Source organism: Cornus florida, unplaced genomic scaffold (genome assembly GCF_030987335.1).
Source record: "Cornus florida cultivar Cherokee Brave unplaced genomic scaffold, ASM3098733v1 CherokeeBrave_3.0.0_Hap2_Chr02, whole genome shotgun sequence".
Taxonomy (NCBI): Eukaryota; Viridiplantae; Streptophyta; class Magnoliopsida; order Cornales; family Cornaceae; genus Cornus; species Cornus florida.
The window spans coordinates 17,389,149-17,404,453 of record NW_026775572.1 but is presented as its reverse complement, the minus strand read 5'-3'; the positions used below and the strand labels follow the sequence as shown (position 1 = coordinate 17,404,453).

Below are 15,305 nucleotides of genomic sequence, written 5' to 3'. Positions count from 1 at the left end.
TGAACTGTGTTGAGATCGATCGAACTGAGGTGAGATCCATCGAATGCTGCAAAGATCGATCATCCTTGGTGGCTCCTTTTTGAATAAAGACAAATCTCTGAGATATTTTGGGATATTTTGGGAAAGAGACAAGAATGGTAGGTAAGGTGGTAGGTGTGGATAAGATCGAATATTTTCGATCGATCTGAGAAATGTTGGATCAATCAAAGATGGTGAGATCGTTTAGATAAGGACAATTGCTTGGATCCATCTTGATATGTCTAAATCGATGTTGCTCTGATTGATCGAAGAAATGTTGAGATCAATCGAACTTGCTGATTTTTCACATTTTACTTCATTTTGCTTCTAATTTGTTTATTTCTTCCATTCAGCTTGAGATAACTTCTTTTAAGCTCGTATTTGGCTAAATTAACTTATTTTTGGGATAAGTACCTAAAAAGGGCAATAATATGAAATTAGTCTAATACGGAAAAATAAGATAGATAAAGGTCCTAGAATACCTAAGCTTAAGGGGTTTAATTGCGCACTTTTCAACGCTCATCACTCTACTCCACACCCTAGGGTTTCTAATCTCACTTTCTATGCTCACTCCAAGATACATTAGGATTTCCCTACAATGGAGACCTAACCCCTCAGTATAAAATACTTCTCCCCCATCCATTGCATTATTCAAATCTAGAGTGAGATACTACATATTTTTAGAGAGAGAAAGAGAGGCAGTGTGTTGGTGCTTATCCTTGCGCGTTGAGAAGCCAATATTGAAGCTAAGGTAATCAATTAAATTTCATGAATATACATACACTTATATATATATATATATAAGTATTTTTACTGGACTCATATTCACCATCAAAGTCATGAGAGTTTTGGAAAAATAAAGTTGACCATCAAAGTCTAACAGTGTATAATTTTCAGATGGCTCAAAAACTAAAGAAGGAACTCATAAGAAACGAAAAGCTCATATCTTATTTTTCATAAAAGAAGAAAGTGCTTGGAAAAGAAGGCTTTTGAATTATCCACTCTTTGTGGTGTTGATGTTTGCGTCATTATTTACGATCCCAAACTGAAGGACCACCCTCTGATTGATCATTATGATGATCAACAGGCCTACATGTGGCCTAAAGTCTTGATACAATCAGGTGCATGGTCACATCGTATAAGCAACAATCCGATGAAAATCGTAAGAAGTGGACCCTTGATTTGTCTCACTTCTTGGAAAAAGACAACCCACAAAAGGAGGAGGCCGATGAAATTGATCATCAAAGTACTACTATTCTTCGGTACTTGTAAAAATAGAGGACAAAAAAAGTGATGATGATGAGACCACCAAAAATATCAAGTACCCTAATTAGGATGATCAGTACTTCAACAATCTGGTAGAGGAATAATTGAGAGAATTTGGTACCAAATTGGAGAAAAAGCTGGAAGCCGTAAAAACTAGACTTCAATTCTTGAAGTCTAATATTTACCAAAACATGGAAAATAGCTTTCTTGCTACACAAGGAACACAAGAAAATTATTTTAATTACTTCATGCCATAGGACCCTATTATTCATCACGACCAGCAGCCAATTTCTTTCTTCAGTGATGTCGACGTGCCGGTTTATTACCCACCGTTGGATCTCTCATTGCCGAATTTGATGATGATGGTGAACATGGACGATAAAAACTGCATTGGACTTGGTGCTGCTTCTTATCATAGTAGTAATATGATCGCATACACTGTTACTCCTTCTACAAACAGTGGTCTAATTTTTCCAGCGAGATTTGGGGTAGTGGAGAATAATAATAGGGTTAATTACAAACAATTCTAGGGCTCAGACCATGCAACCCATGTTTCTATCAACGTCAAATTTGATGAAGATGAATGATGAAGATTGCATTGGACTTGGGGGTGATTTCGGCAGCAATGTCACATACAATACTGGTCTTATTTATGATGATCATATGTTTGGTACAGTGGAGAATGCGATCATGGATGACCTTCCCATGCCTCCTCCGGGGTGATACTATGGTGGTCCGATGCTGTTTTCAAGTGTTCCATCTTATATGCATGCTAGCTTTTGATCAGATACAAAATGAGTGTTTATTAAGTTGGTGATTTTAGGATGACTAACAAGAAATTTATTTTTATTAAGGTATATATATGACATGAATTTTTAGTTTCTAATGTTAGAGATATAATTTGGGCTATGAATTGTTATCTATATTGATCCTATCTTATATTGTTAGACAGTTGTCTTTAATTTTTCATATTAGACAATTATAAGTATTTGCATTTATGAATTTTAAATTTCTCTGCTTACTGCTTGGAATTTCTACGTAGATCCTTTTATATGCTGAGATTTTAAATGTTGTTTCTATCTCTATTTAATAACGAAAAAACGTCTTTTTTTTTTTTTTTTTTTTTTTTAATACTTTAAAAATAACTTCCCTTGGGATACTTTGAGAGAATTGTGTGGTGCATATAGGATGTGGGATTGTATACACTCCATAGTAGATTATGGAACGTTCTTAGAGGTTCGATACTACCATCGTCAAAAAAAAAAAAAAAAAAAAAAAAAAAAAAAAAAAAAAAAGGAGGGATATTTGCATTCAGTGGCATTTGTCATTATGTCAATCGCAAGAAAAAAAATATATATATTTTTATGTCAAATACTACCTATATAGGCTATAGCGATCATTCTTTGGTGGAATCGAAAAAATTTGAGGAAATATGTAACCGAGATTTCATTATTTGATTCAATCGTAAAAACACTTGAGTAAGTCTGGACAAACAAATTGTATGATTGACTGATTGAGATTTGAATCAAAGACTTCATAAAATCAAAGTTTAATATTATTTTTATTTTGTAGAAGGTTAAATAAATAAATTATATATATATATATATATATATATATATATATATATATAAAATTGTGATAATTACAATGAGTTACGGCTTAAGTTGAAATAAACAAAGCACAGTGGGCTCAAAAGAAGACTTCACAGGACATTTTGGTTGACACAAAATAAGTCATTGCAAGTTTATTATTATAGAATATTGTTATGTTGTGTTTGAAAATATCAAATTGGTGTTTGGATTTAATTACTCAAATTCCGACATTATGTTAATTTGTTGTTTTTTATTTGTTTATTTATTATCCTTTACATGGCTTAAGTACATTGTGCTTCGATTCTTAGTTTGTATGTAATTTAGTTGCATTTAAATTGCAATCTTGGGGTTGCGGTTCCATCTTGGTCCCTTTCCTATTATGTACACATTAAGTCCACATCTATACAACTGTTTATTTAAGAAAAATAATAAAATAAAAATCCTTAATTCTCTTATATAAATAAATATGAGTGTGTGTGTGTATATATATATATATATAAGTATTAATAAATACCTATTAGTTATATGGATAAATAAGAAACTTAAAACTAAAAGAATTCCTCCTTTAGAACGAGGGAAAATGGAATCTCTTGACATGATTTTATTCTTTATTTAAAAATTTATTAATTAATCGAAAAAAGAAGAAAAATTTGTAGGTCAGTAATTGGGACCAAGTAACCAACACAGATCTAAGCATATATTATATTATTGAATGACTTGGTACCCAAGAAAATATTTGCTCTACTCCACACCTTAGGGTTTCTAATCTCACTCTGTTGAGGCTGAAATTTGCGCAGTCCGATATGATACCGTTTTCCTGCAAGGAAGAGAGGAGAAGATCGATGAACTTTGACGGCACCGGTGTGGTGCCTGCCAAGAGCTCTCCGACGAGGTAAAAACTATTATTAATCCCTGCCTTCTTTTTAGACCTCCGGGACTAAAGCTTTGGGAATGGGGGACAACTGATAGGGAAAAATATAAACCTACCCTACCCTCGATAAGATTGATTAGATTTCATTATCAAGGATAATGAAATCTGACGTGGTTCAACGGGTAAGAATAATCCTATTATAACTGGAGGAGGTCAAAAGGATTAAATCATATCCCCGACAAATCTGGCAACAAATCTCTTATGATTTCGCACAAGCGGAAGATAAGATCAACCATTGACATCGGCGGAACAATCGACAGTCATAAATAGGGCACCAAGCCATTAATCTGTACTCTTACTTCTCAAACCTCAGATGAGCTTCGCATTTTCCTGGCATAGGCCTTACGGGCTGAGCTCGATTCTCCACCTCCTGCACACCCCCCGGCTATGACCCTGATCTCTCCTATTGGTTGTTGATCAGGAGGGTGGTTGTCTCGGCCTACTCTTAGTGGGTTAATGTCGGTTCTCATTCCCCACAATAAACTTTTGCATGTACCCCCTTCGGATTAGAGTCTCAATCTACCGTTTTCCTACAAGGAAGAGAGGAGAAGATCGAATTGCGCGAATTTCAGCCTCAACACACTCCAAGACTCATTAGGATTTCTCTACAATGGAGACCCAACCCCTCACTATAAAATAGTTCTTCCTACCCGTTGCATTTTTTTAATTTAAGGTAAGTAAGGGTGGATGTAGGGGTGAGCTTGAGCCCACGCCAAAATATATATTTTTTATTTTTACAATACTAATTTTAGCCCGGCCAAAAATAAAAAAGTTATTAATAGAATTAGCCTACCCAATCAAGCCCAAGTCAACTCAGCCACTATACTAAAATAAAGGTCTAAGCCAAATAAGCCCAAGCCGGCCCTGACCCAAGGCGACAAAAGGGCCTCAAAATTTATGGGTCCATGATGGGTCACCAAAAAACAAAATATTTTTAGGTCAAAAATTTTTTTTTTTATTTTTATTTTATTTTTATACCTTCTTTACTTTCTTTAATATTTTCCTTTCTTTTTTGTTTTTTTACCAGAGGTCCTCTTAAAGAAAATAATTTATTTCATACTAATAATTTTATTTTTGACTTTTTTATTTTTACAATCGTATTCAACAAAATTAACATTTTTTCAATTCTATCAAAAGAGGTAACTTTAATTTTTGGTAATTTTTTATGGATCCTGTCAAAAGAAATAATTTATTCGATAAAAATAACATCTCTCTTTTTTGGGTCTTATCAAAAGAGATAATTTATTCAATAGAGATAAATTTTTTTTTTAATTATCTTCCTTTGTACTTTTTATATTACTATTTTTTGGGATCTTGACAACGGAGAAATTTTTTTCACTAAATATAATTTTTTGGGTTTTTTTTTTCATGTCAAAAGAGATATTTTTTTTAATTGTTACTTTTTATCCAGTCAAAAGAGGCAATTTATGCATCACAACAAAAAATAAATAATAATAATAAAAATAAAAATTTGGTTCCTTAAAACAAAATTATATTATATTTTATTATATTTGTGCTGACAAAAGATACTTAAAATATTAAAGATTAAAGATAAGGTGAGAAAATATGAAAGGGCAGTTGGTCATGTAAAAAGTAATAATTATTTACTTGTAAAGTTAAGGTTAAAATTGCAATTTTATTTAAGATTGTAGTGCATATTGCTTACCTATAATAATACCAATATATATAAAGGTTATTTTTATAGAATAAATTATTTCTTTTGTGAGGATTCATAAAAAATTACCAAAAAATAAAGTTATATCTTTTGACAAAATTGAAAAAAAGTCAATTTTGTTGAATAAATATCTCTTTAGATTTGTTAAAAAAAAAAGTGACTATGTAATAAATTATCCCTTTTCACTGCCAAAAATAAAATCATTAGTATAGAATAAATTATTTTCTTTGAGAGTACATCCGGAAAAAACAAAAAGAAAGGAAAAAAAATATTAAAGAAAGTAAAGAAGGTAAAAAATAATAATAATAATAATAAAGTTGTATAAATGATAGTTATGACATTATAAATTAAGGAATTATGAATTAATGAATTCAAGGACTTTCTTGTCATTTTCTTTAAAAGAAAATGACAATAATAGTATAATGGGAGAAAAGTGGAGTGCGAATTCCTTTTTCTTTCCCCACAGTGGAGTGCGACTTTTTCTCCCCCCCCCCCCCCCAAAAAAAAAAGGCTTTTAAGAATACAATTAGCATATATAGAAATGAGAATTATTTATTAACTCACGAATTTTAATTTGAGATTGTATCTTGAATTTGCAGCAGTGGTATACATTTCGAATCTTAATTTGAGATTGTATCTTGAATTTTACCGTGGCGATGTCCCTTATTTTAATACATATTATACTTTATTCATTTATACATTTGTGTTTCCCATTTTAACAAACTAAACAAATTGACAATTAAAGGAAAAAGTAAGAATGAACAATAATTACACTGGTTTCTTTTTCTATTTATAATTTGTTTTTATCAACTAATATTTATTATTATTATTATATATATTTTTTATTCACTCTCTTGACTTTTGTATATCTTTATTTACCGAACTTACGTAGAAGTTTATCTTTGTTGAGTATTTTTAAAATTTAACCGCAATAAAAAATATCGAATTAAAATATAATTTAAAAAAAACTTAAAGTGAACAATGTAAATTAGGGTCCTTATTTATGAGAAATAAATTACTTTCATTGTAAAAATTATAACTTTTAGTTTAATTAGTTGAAGATTTAATAAAAAATGGTCTCCTAAACTAGTTGAATTCAAATTATTGAGTTATTTTAGGGTTTGGATTCTATAATGATAAATTTTTATATTTTTTCTCTATTTCCTATATTAAAAACTTATTCGCAGCATAAGAAAGAAAATACTGGCATAGAAAACAAGGAGAAAATCTTTCTATCCACACCTTCATCACCGACGGCAACCGGACTCCTTTCTTCTACATCTTGGGTCTTAAGTGGCCTTGCATCTTAAAATACACAAAATAATCAAATAAGCAGTCACATAGTTGATATAAAATCACAAATATAAATTCATGAAGTTTAGTGAAAAAATTATTTTAATCAAGTTTATTTATTAATAACCCACGTTTGTACTTTGATGAGAGATATAATACAGATATGTACTTTAATTATTCATTTTATATTTTAAAAATTATAAAAAATGTTAATAAATTAACACAAAAAGAAAACTTTAATTTTTTATTATAGTATAAGATTATTTTTAAAAAATATATATATAGTGTGGCACACATCTCGATACTATGTAAAGGATGGCACAGTGTGGTGCGCTTATGCTATCCAGCTGACATTGTCATCAGCAAAGTGCAAACAAAAAATTAAAGGATAATAAGTGATACCCTCTCCCAACTTCATACTCTCGGTGTACAGAAATATCCACCGATATTTTCACCATCTTCTTTAGTGTAAATTAAAAAATTTAAAGAATAAATTATGTTGGTGTGTTAATTATCATGTCAAAATAATGAAATCAACTGATATATATACATAGGGTTGAGCAAATAATTTGTCAATCCGATTCGTGTGGTTCGATTCGATTTTCAGATTGCATAGTTCGGTGATAGTTTGAAAAATCTATAATCCGGTATTCGCGGTTCAGTTAACGGATTGACCCTGAAAAAAACCGATCTGAAACGTTAATCGATCCGATCCGAACCGAACCGTTAAATAAATAATATATTAATATTATATATATATATATATACAATATACAATATACGGAATTTTTTTTTCTTTATTCATTATTCTTTTTATGTTAACCTAACCCTAACTTAGCCTCGCCTCTTCATTACTCCAATCTCATTTCAGCCGCGCCTCCTTCACTAACTCAGCCTCTTCTTTTCACCTCTTCGGTCTTCTCCTCTTGCCCCTGTGAGTCTGTGACACTCTTCGCCTCTGTCTTCCTCTCGCCTCCCAATCTCTCGCTTCTCAATCTAACACCTCTCAACGATCGTTCACCAGATTCGAAGCAACGGCGACCTCTGCGTATCGAAGCAACGGCGACCTCTTTGACTGGATCTACCTCTTTTCCGGTGAGTTCATAACATTTTTGCATGGATCTTTTTATTCTCCTCTTATCTGAACATTTTTTGCACGGTTCTTCTAATTCTCCTCTTTTCTACTTCTTACAAATTATTTTTTGTAATGGTTTTCCACTGATTGCATGCATAAACTGTTGTTTGATTACCAGAAAAGGATTGTATTTTATCTACTTAATTTTTTGATTTTTTCTACATATTTTACCTTTGTTTTGTATAGAAGTTCCGGTAATGGAGTATGTAATATATATATATATATATATATATATATATATATATATATATATTTGTTACTTTTAGATTTAAGTTACCAAATATGATTGCGACTTTTATTTCAGTATTTTTTTTTATAAATTTAACAACAAAAATATAAAATAAAAACACTTTTGAAAGATATTTAGTAGAGTTTCACTCAACAGTTTATATAAATATTTATAGTATGATTTTTAGAATACAATTAAGTCAATCTAAAGTGAGGTCAGTGGGCTAACTAGAAAAATTTTATGAATTTTTGGACCTATAAAAAGTGAAATTTTATGAATAATACAAATTTTACGTATGGGTTTTGTTTTAAATTTTTTTCTAAATCAACTAATCAAGGTTTGTGATTCTTGTATATTTACAATATAAAGTAACAAAATTTGCATTGCAATTTGAGGTAATCACCGTAATCTACATTTTATTTCAGCAAAACAAATATATATTTTTTAATTTCTCTATTTCTGTTTTTTTAATTTACCAGAAAAGGGTTGTATTTTATCTATTTAATTTTATGATTTTATCTACATATTTTACCTTTTGTTTTGTATAGAAGTTCCTGTAATGGAGTGTATAATATATATATATATATATATATATATATATATATATATATATATATATTTGTTACTTTTAGATTGATTGCGACTTTTATTTCAGTATTTTTTTTTTATGAATTTAACAACAAAAATATAAGATAAAAACAGTTTTGAAAGATATTTCGTGGAGTTTCACTCAACAGTTTATATAAATACTTTATGGTATGATTTTTAGAACACAATTAAGTCAATCTAAAGTGAGGTCAGTGGGCTAACTAGAAAAATTTGTCCTCTCTTTATTAGAGGACTATAAAGTTATAAAGGAAATATTTTTTATGTAGAAAGTTCTAAATCTAATTATTATCACTCATCTTGTTTTGGAACATTTTTAATGTTGTTTTCAACTTTATTTTTGTCCACTTATATAATTAATTATCGATTAATCTGTAGAATATGATTTGTTATAAACATATCTTTCAAACTAAATCTGACCCACTTTACATCTAGAGAGTAGCAGAAATCTACACCCATTTATTGGCTAGCAACTAATTTTCCTGTCCGTGGGAACCGATCGATCCGATCCATTCCGTTCAGTTACTTTACGGATCGGTTTGGCTCGGATTGAAGGCCCCCACAGATCGGTTCGGTTTTAATTTTCACCAATCCGTGGGGACCGGTTCGGCTTGGAATTTATCCCCAAACCGAACCGATCCGAGCTATGATCAGGCCTATATATACATACATTTTTTTTTTTCTTTTCTTATTTATTCACTTTTAGATAAAAAATAATAAAAACGTAATTTCCGTATATTCTATGGTAAGAATTTTTGGACCTATAAAAAGTGAAATTTTATGAATAATGCAAAGTTTTACATCAAACTGACATAGACAATAACTCCTATATTAATTGAAACGTTTTTTCAGTTATAGTATGAATTTTTAAATAAACCTTATTAAAAATTAGAAGACATAATATACTAAGATGTGTGATTTGATCAAATTCTGATTTTATAAATTGGGAATAAAAAATTGTCTTCCCATCTGTCTTCCATTTCTTTTCTTTTCTCTATTGTTTGCATTTTTTCATCCCTCATATGTTTTTTTTACCTCCCGTTTCTTACCCTCCAAACAACACTAGCATTAGAGAGATAGGGATAGATTTAGCTGGGTGAGTAATGGCATAGTGGTGGCATGGTTGGTGTCCTTGAATTGTATGGAATATGTGATTATATGTGTGTGTCGGACGTTTTCGAACAAAGGAGAATCTTTTTTAACTGTCCACTGCAAGTGACACCTGGTGAGCAGCTGTAGCCGTCAACGTGTCGAACAACCATTGGTAAGGATCTGCTTCTCATCCTTCTCCAAAAAATATATTTCTAGGGCAAATCATTTCAGCCTCCCTAATTGCCTCCATCTCTATTCTCGTTCTCAACTCTAAACTTGCCCCCCTCTCTCTCTACAACTACAAACTACAAAATCTACAAGAATCAGAAGTTCAAAACCCATATATTTCAGTTTATCTATCTGTTTTCAAGAATCAAAACCTATTACCTATATCAAAACCCATATCGTCATATCATTTCAGATTGTTCAAAAAATCAAAACCCATATCTTTTAGTTCCCATCGCCCGTTGTTCCAGTTCTGGTTCGCTGTTCGTAAGCTTCAGCTGCTGGCCCACTGTCTCTCAACTCTCAAGCAGTCAAGCTTGCTCCCCCCTCTCTCTCTGTGCAACTGCTAACTTGTATGTATGGGTTTTAATTTTTTTTTCTAAATCAACTAATCAAGGTTTGTGATTCTTGTTTTGCAAACTAAATCCTATTTGGTGAAATTTTTTATGAACTTTTAAAATATATATATATATATATATATATATATATATATATATATATATTTACAATATAAAGTAACAAAATTGCATTGCATTTTGAGGTAATCACCGTAATCTACATTTTATTTCAGCAAAACAAATATATACATATTTTTTTATTTCTATAACTTCTATTTCTGTTTTTTTTTTGGTCAATTATGTCTACAAGAAAATTTGAATCTGGGCACGAAAAAAGAAAAAAAAAAGAAAAAAATAATCTGAATTCGATTAGAAATCTGCAGAGATTGAATCTGAAACAATTTTTATCTACATGCCAAGCTTTTTGAAGATGGAAATCTTTTCAGAACTAAAAAAAAAAAAAATCATAACAAGAACTTTGACAAGAAAAAGTACTTAATATAGGGTAAAGCTCTATAGTTACTTCTTGAAAATTAAAATACTTACAAAAAGCGTGCTTTTGAGTGAATTCCATAGCGTTGGAAGGGGCTTGCCATGAACTACCTCACTCTTTGCTTCAACTAGTAGATTCTTAAATAGGATTAGTAAATTGGTCAAAAAAAGAGATAAGGTACGGAGTGGTGAATTGTTCAGAAATAAATTGGTAATTTTTTTTTTATTAATTACCCAAATAGGATTTTCTATGCCTTAATCAGTCAATTGTCTAAAGAAACATTGTTAGTTAACTAAAATTGAATTAAACAACAGTTGATTTTGGTTGATTTATTTTGATTTTGCCCACCCCATTGAGAAATCGTGGATGTTTTGTTTCACATAGAAATACAATTTGTGTAATGCACGAAGGATATATTTAATCTTGTTGCCATATTTTTATTTTCAAATTTTGGTTTTTGATTTTCTTTTGTTTTTAGAATGAAGAATATCAGGATATTGATTTGTTAATTTTGAAGATTATTCCTAAACTAATGCATTGTACTTTGTTATTAGATTAATTTAACATAAGAGCTGAGTATAATATGTGCTAATCACACCTATTCGTGATCACCCCTCTTTCTACGGATAGGTGTCCAACATTTTGACTGAAAGCATAATTGGGTTGTGTTGATACATGATACAAATAGTACTTAGATGGTGGTGTTTTAATTGTTACGAGTGAGATTGTGAAACCTCTTCCTCACAACTTGAGTGTTTTCTTATTTTTAGGGTTAGCATCGGGCATTAACATTTAGGAAGAATAAGGTTCAAGAAACATGCCTCCTCAGTCATCGGGTAACAAACTCTTACTTTTTCTAAAATTTTAATTGACATTTTTAGCTATTGGTTATGTTTATTTATTCATGTTTTACATACTGATTTTTTGTTTTTTGTTTTTGTTTCTACATACATATATATAATATTGTTATGATGTGATGCTCGAACAATTTATTAATGGGAATTAAAGACTTGGAAGTTTAGTTTTCAATTTCAGAATATATGTTTTACAAGTTTGTTAACGCTTTTAAAACTTTTCCTTTTTTGTTCTTATAATATAGGTTACTTTTTTGAAAGAAGAGAGTTGATGGGAATGGGTGGAATGGGCAAAAAGAAAATAGGATGTTTTTTTTGCCTATCTAATTGAGTTATATAAATCCCCTTACCATTGTAGCAGCGATGTTGGTTTTAAAATGACCAATTATGATACGAAGTCTCTTTTCAATTATCTTAATCAAATGTATATCTATGCAAGAGGATTATGTGATTCTAGATGACGATTCTAGATGAGGATGTTAATGTTAACGTTATGAGGATGTTGATGTCAACGTTAACTCTATCGCACTCCATCGTGCCAGTACTCATCCGCACTCGGATCATTCAAACTTTTGCAATTGCTTGTGCTAACACTGACTAGCACTTGCTCATGTTTATCACTTACGTTGTGATGTCTCACGCCATCCACCAAGATCGAACACTCACTCGTATTCGAACTCTCGCACCCACGCGTGCCAACAATCACTAGCACTTGCTTATGCCTATAACTTATGTTATAGTGCCTATCACCATCCTCTTGGCTTGCACACTTTTACACACTTTAACTATTGCACTCGCTCTAACGTGCCCGCACATTCTTACTTGTGTATATCATTTTGCGTTATAGTGTCTCTCGCCATCTACTTGGCTTGCACACTCTTTGACACTTGAACTCTTGCACTCATTAGTAACCCTGGCATCGCTCCAGGTTACCAAACCCTGGAATTACTCTGGGTCATCAAGCCCTGGTATCGCACTAGGTCACCAAACCATGGTACTGCACTAGGTCACCCAACTATGGTCTCGCTTCGGCTTACCAAACCCTGGTATCACTCCTGGTCATCAAGCCTTGGTGTCACACCAAGCCTTGGTGTTACGTATACTTGCTTAGGGAATTTCAGGGGATCTTTGTGATGAGTACATAAAGGTTGGCAAGCGCACTGCGATCGAAAGCTTGAAGAGATTTTGTGATGCTGTAATTGCATTGTATGCGAAGCAGTACCTACGCTCGCCAAACGAAAGCGACATTGCACATTTACTTCAAAAAGGGGAAGAAAGAGGATTCCCAAGTATGCTTGGCTCTATAAATTGTATGCATTGGGAATGGAAGAATTGCCCTAAAGGGTGGCATGGCACACACAAGGGGAGAGGTCGTAAGCCTACCCTCATATTGGAAGCAGTTGCATCAAAAAATCTATGGATCTGGCATACTTTCTTTGGTATGGCTGGTTCACACAATGACGTGAATGTCTTAGATCATTCCCCAGTATTCAATCGTATCATTAATGATACAATGCCTTTAGTTAATTACGAGGTGAATGGACATCACCGTACGTTGCGGTATTACCTATCTGATGGTATATACCCTAAGTAGGCAACTTTGATTCAAATCATCCCGCACCCAACTACTGGAAAAGAGAAATTGTTTGCTCAAAGACAAGAAGCCGTTAGGAATGATGTTGAACGTGCATTTGGTGTGTTGCAGATAAGGTAGGCTATAACGCATGGACCAGTATATTATTGGAAGAAAGAAGACCTGAGCAAGATAATGAGAACGTGCATCATATTGCACAACATGATCATAAAAGACAAGGGCGACACTAACATTTTGGAATGGACACCTCCAATGGATGAGTCGGTCTACCTTCCACAGTACAATCGAAAGAAAGAAGACCTGAGCAAGATAATGAGAACGTGCATCATATTGCACAACATGATCATAAAAGACAAGGGCGACACTAACATTTTGGAATGGACACCTCCAATGGATGAGTCGGTCTACCTTCCACAGTACAATCGAGACCGATCATTTTTGGCAGCACACATCTCCACTCGCCTTAGCAGGATTCGCAATGTAGAAAGCAATGGAGATCTCAGGAGAGATCTTATGGAGCATTTGTGAAATAAATTTGGCAATGAAGAGGTTTAACGATAATATTGAGTAAAATGTATTTCTTCATATTATATGTTTGTGATGAATAAAATATTACTTTACAAATTTTTTTTCTTATATATTTGTTGACAAATTTTAAAGAAAAAAAAATCAAAATCATAAAAAAAAAATTTACAATAAAATCAAATTACATATAAAAGGAAATAGTAACGAAAAAAAAAATTAAAACCATTTCTAACAATATGATTTTTTTTTAAAAAAATTCATATATATTTGTTGACAAATTTTTTTAAAAAAAATTTCAAGAGACGAAGAAATACAAATCATAAATATTTATTTCAAAAAAAAAAAAATAAATAAAATAATCAAAATCATAAATATTTTTTTTACAATAAAAATAAATTACATATAAAAAGAAATAGTAAAGAAAAAAACCAAAAGAAAAAAAACAAAGAGCCGTTGCAGCAGTGGTGGGCCTTGTTTGGCTCGCAATAGCTTTGTTACCTGTTGCGAGGTCCTTTGCTATTCTTCCTCTGGGTCCCACAAATTGCTAGCCTTATACCAAAGCAAACACTAGCAATTCTAACTCCCTAGCTAGCAATAAAGGCCTTATACCGGTTGCTCTAAGTAGTTAGATGAAGACAAACAACTTTTATACCGTATTCATAAATTGCTACAAGGACATATTAAGAAATTCGTATCATACTATTATAAAAAAAAATCATAAAAATTAACACTCTTAAAAAATTATATATTTTAAAAGCGACATCTTTTACGGGACAGAGGAAATATATATATATATACTCTTGGAACCTTTTTTATTTTTCATTTAAAAGGGCTTAAACAAGCCCATCGTTCAACCTGACAGTAGTACAAAAAAAACTTTTTAAAAAAACTAGTGTACATAATTTTACCTTATTCATTCTACAATGACAATGGATATGTACACTAGTTTTAAGCCCTTTTAAATGAAAAATAAAAAAGGTTCCAAGTCCTCTGTAGGAGCAGTGTCTCAGTAACATATATCGTATATGGTATATAGTATATAATATATACTACAATGACAATGAATAAGATTATTTATACTTAGTTCAATTAGTTGAAGATCCTTTAAGAGACAAAGTTGTTTCCTGATGATTAGACATAATCCATTGTCATTGTAGAATGAATAAGGTAAAATTATGTACACTAGTTTTTTTTAAAAAGTTTTTTTTGTACTACTGTCAGGTTGAACGATGGGCTTGTTTAAGCCCTTTTAAATGAAAAATAAAAAAGGTTCCAAGTCCTCTGTAGGAGCAGTGTCTCAGTAACATATATCGTATATGGTATATAGTATATAATATATACTACAATGACAATGAATAAGATTATTTATACTTAGTTCAATTAAATGAAGATCCTTTAAGAGACAAAGTTGTTTCTTGATGATTAGACATAAAGTTTAT

The 15,305-nt window shown here is 31.5% G+C and overlaps 1 long non-coding RNA gene across 1 annotated transcript; it reads left to right on the top strand.

Moving 5' to 3' along the window:
* Positions 1–7,609: 7,609 nt before the first annotated feature.
* On the top strand, positions 7,610–15,082 carry LOC132293962 (uncharacterized). The gene is made up of 3 exons (XR_009477945.1): positions 7,610–7,870; positions 11,664–11,729; positions 11,993–15,082. It is a non-coding gene; the product is annotated as an uncharacterized LOC132293962 (long non-coding RNA).
* Positions 15,083–15,305: the final 223 nt, after the last annotated feature.